Source organism: Chinchilla lanigera, unplaced genomic scaffold (genome assembly GCF_000276665.1).
Source record: "Chinchilla lanigera isolate Chin_1 unplaced genomic scaffold, ChiLan1.0 scaffold00021, whole genome shotgun sequence".
Classification (NCBI taxonomy): Eukaryota; Metazoa; Chordata; class Mammalia; order Rodentia; family Chinchillidae; genus Chinchilla; species Chinchilla lanigera.
This window is the reverse complement of record NW_004955422.1, coordinates 26559314-26563936: the sequence shown is the minus strand read 5'-3', so window position 1 is coordinate 26563936 and position 4623 is coordinate 26559314.

Here is a 4623-nt window from a genome sequence, read left to right as displayed (position 1 = left end):
TTGGTTTTCTTAGATTCTTTGTTTTGTTTTGTTTTGGTTTTTCTCCGGTACCGGGAACCGAACTCACGACCTTGCGCTTGCCAGGCAGGCGCTTTTGCCGCTGAGCTAAATCCCCAGCCCCATTTTCCTTGTTTTAAACTGTAAATATGGGACAGAGCTGGGGATATAGCTAAGTGGTAGTGTGCTTGCCTAGCTCAGTGGCAAAGCGCCTGCCTGGCAAGCGCAAGGTCGTGAGTTCGGTTCCTGGTACCGGAGAAAAAAAAAAACTGTAAATATGCTGATAATATCGTACTTTTAAATTTAACCTTTACTCTCCTACTTATCCTCTGAAAAAACTATATTAAAAGGACAACTGCAAAAACAAGTAAGGAGGGGGCTGGGGATTTATCTCAGAACTAAACAAAATCTCAAATTCCTTTTAAGCTTAAAAAATTTCAAACAACAAAATAAAAAAATAATTCAAGGACTCATCTGTAATCCCAGTACTCAGAAAGCTGAGGCAGAATTGTGGCAAGTTAGAGGCCAGCCTGGGGTACATAGGGAGTTCAAGGCCAGCATGAACTACATAGTGAGATCTTGTCTCAAAAAAAGAAAGTAACAACAAAAAACTCAAGGACAGAGCTGGGGATATAGCTAAGTGGTAGTGTGCTTGCCTAGGCATGCCCTGAGATTGATCCTCAGCTCCACCAAAACCAAACCAAACCAAACCAAACCAAACCAAACCAAACCAATCCAATCCTTTCAAGGACTATTTATCAAGAAATTTAGGGGGAATACAGCTCAGCAGCATAGTGCCTGCCTTGCCAAGGGCAAGGTCCTGAGTTTGATTTGTGGTAACAAAAGAAAACCAAAAACAACCACAAAAAAACAAAAAAGAAATTTAATTCTTCTTCAGTACCAGTGGATTAAGAATTGTGACAATCTTTGTAAAAAATAATTTGGCAGTTTATAATAAAACTGAAATTAGTTATCTTTTAACCTACATTTGGGGATGTATCCTACAAAAGTAAATATTTCTCTTAAAGATACAGTATATGCACAAGAATGTGATGGGAAAAGATGAGAAAGAACCTTAATACCCATTCCACTGAGTGAAAATAATGTAAAGAGAATATTATGCAGACAGTAAAGAGTCAATCAGATATTTTCTTAATGTGTATTGTATCATGGGTTGCATAAAGTAAAAGAAAGTAACACAGGGTGTGGTGGTGCACACCTGTAATCACAGCACTTTGGGAGGTTGAGGCTGGCGATTTGCAAGTTCAAAGAATAACAGAAAAACCAGTTAAAGCTGATAAAGAATTGTTATATCAAAGCCAAATGAAACAGAAGCCAAGGAATAAAAAGAAACCCTAGGTGCTTTTCAGATAGATGTGTAAAGCAACTTTTATCTTAATTTTAAAATTTTTATTTTATTATTATTTTATGTGTGTGTTACTGGGGAATGAACCCAGGGCCTTTGCATTGAGGTACATCGCCAGGCCTTTACATCTTGAGACACTAAGTCACTAAACTGTGTAGGCTGGGGTTGAACTTGCGATCCTTCTTCGTCAGCTTCCCAGAGCACGGGGATTATAGGCAGGTGCTACCACACCTAGGTAAAGCAATTTTATGAACTCTAAATTTATCTCTAATTCATAATAAAAAAAAAAAAAGAGAATCTTTGACTTAAAGGTTTTATGATTTCTGTCTGCTTAAAAAATTTCTTTAAGTAGCCCAATTCACAAAATCCTATCAAAGAATCAATCTCTGTCACTTTCTCTTTGGTTAAATTTTATTTGGTCTTAGTTATATACAGACACTTGAAATTTATCTTTTAGAGCAATGCACCATTCTTTTTTGTTTTGTTTTGTTTTGTTTTTTAGTACTGGGAATTGAACTCAGGACCTTGCGCTTGCTAGGTGGGCGCTTAGCTATATTCCACTATATGCCACTGAGCTATATTCCCAGTCCCTCTTTATTATACTGAATAAAACTGTACATACATAGTACAAACACAATAGAAAATAGCAAATCTATAATGAATAGAGGCAAATGTGAAAAATAAGTGCTAGTAAGATGAAAACACATTCAAAATTGACAAAATTTTCTTAAAAACACATTTGCTACTCACGAAAGACAAACAATGCAATTCTACAATGGAGAATCTGGAGAACTCTAACAGTTACCACAGTAACCCTGTGATAAAACTTACCCATAATAAAGAGACAACCATTAAGACATTTATGTACCCCATGATACAAAACAGTGTGAAGAATGTTTGTCAAAATGTGTAACTAGAATATAATCAAGTCTTTAGAATGTAATACATAAGTCTTTCAACCTTCTAGTTTAGGGAAATAGAAAAAAATAAAGAACATGTTAAATGCTATAAAGACAACAATTAGATAAATCCAGAATGTGAGATGTTCAGTAAGAAAATCATTCTGGCGTCAACAAATTGATGCAATGGAAAAAAGCGGAATCTGGTACAGATGAAAACACAAGCGTTCTAAGTCTTTAAAAAGCCTATAGAAGGGGGCTGAGAGTGTAGCACAGCGGTAGAGTGAGTGCTTGTTTATGTGTGAGGCCCTCAGTTTAATCCCTGGCAACACAAGCAATAACAACAAAAAAACTATAGCAAATGCACTGTGAGGCCCTTAATTTGATTCCAATTCAAGTAAGTCAGCTACAAAAGTCATCATTTTGGAGACAATTGAAAAAACTTAAACACAGGCTTATTATTAGATAATAAAAAGAAATTACTATTAATTTTCTTAGATGTAAAAAGTGGTATTGGAATTATGTGGGAGAGTGTCCTGACTTGTAGAGATGTGTGCTGAACTAAAGGCATAAATCCCCTTCTTTCTTTCCCTCTTTCCTTCCCTTCCTCCCTCTTATTTTATTTGGTTTCCTGAAAAAAGGTTTTGCTATGTTGCCTAGGCTGGCCTTAAAACTGCTGTGGAGACCATGTTGGTCTTGAATTCCCAGTACAGACATTCCCTGTTTACTGACTGAGTTAAGGTCCTGCAACTAGGTCGTTAATTGAATTGGTTCCTAAACGAGGAGTGATATAGGGTATGTACACTATAATATTCAGATCAAAGAAATGTTCAGAGAAAACTGCAACTTGATGACTTCGCTTTTATTTGCAAACTCTTACATGCAGTACTATAATACATAGCAGAACACAAAACTATAATACTATACTGTATAGTATAATCAGCAAAAATTACAGTACTGTATAAACAAACTGCATTATATCTAAAAAAGATATTAAGGCTCTATAAACAACATGTACAGAACTGTACCAAAAAAAAGACAGGTCATAAGTCCAAGTGATGAAACAGTCATTAGTCATAAAACATCAAGCAAGGAATATCTAAATTCCTGCCTGGTGTTACAAGTGTGTACAACTGTGCCAGGTTATGTCTTTACTTTTATAAGGTTTAACATAATAAATATATTATTAGGCCTATGTCAACATGTTGAATATGAATGGCAGGTATTACTTCTGGTTTTCATTTTTTAGAGTATGTTTGAATTTTTTCATGGTACAGCATTAAAAATAGCCAGGTATGGTGGCACATGCCTGTAACCCCAACACTTGAGAGGCTGAGGCAGGAGGATTGCTGTGAGTTCAAGGCTAGCCTGAACTACACAGTGAGTTCAAGGCCAGCTGAACTAAATAGTTAGACCCTGTCTCAAACTCCTCCATCCCAAAAACCATTAAATATTTTAAAAACCAGTGTAGTTTATCACTATTATACGAGAAGAAAAAAATTATGCAATGTAATACTGACTAGCAACTACTGGCAATATAAACTGGTATTCTTTTTTTTTTTTTTTTTTTTTTTGTCATTTTGATTTTTTTTTGCGGGGGAGGGCGCAGTACCAGGAACTGAACTCACGACCTCACACTTGCCAGACAGGCGCTGTGCCACTGAGCTAAATCCTCAGCTCTTTTTTGTCTTTTTGAGACAGGGTCTCACTATGCAGTTCAGGCTGGCCTTGAGCTCACTTTGTAGCCCAGGCTGGCTTCGAACTTGCAACGATCCTCCTTCCTGAGCCTCCTGAATGCTGGGATTACAGGTGTGCACCACCACGCCCGGCTTTTTCAGGCAGGGTTTCAGTATGCAGTTCAGGCTGGTTTTGAACTAACTTTGTAGCCCAGGCTGGCACTGAACTCATGGCAATCCTCCTGCTTCAGCCTCCCGAGTGCTAGGGTTACAGATGTGTGCCACAATGCTCAGCTTCCCTTTCCCTTCCCACATCACTTTCACAAATGGATTAGTTTCCTGAAAGGCAGCTGGTATTATAGGCATGGTGGCGCATGCCTATAATCTCAGTACTCGGGAGGCTGAGACAGGACAACTGGCCACAAGTCCAGGGACAACCTGGGCAACACAGTGAGTTCAGGGTAGCCTGAACTATATAGCAAGACCCTGTCTCAAACAATACAAAACAAAAACAAGTTTCCTGAAAGGCAGAAACTAATGGCTGGTTCTCTGTACCCCAGGAGTCAGCATGGAAAATATTAGAGGAAAAAAAATTTGTCTGTACTAAACATGTAGACTTTTTGTCATTGTTCCTTAAGCAATACAATATAGCAAGTATTTGCATAGCATTTACATTGCATCAGGT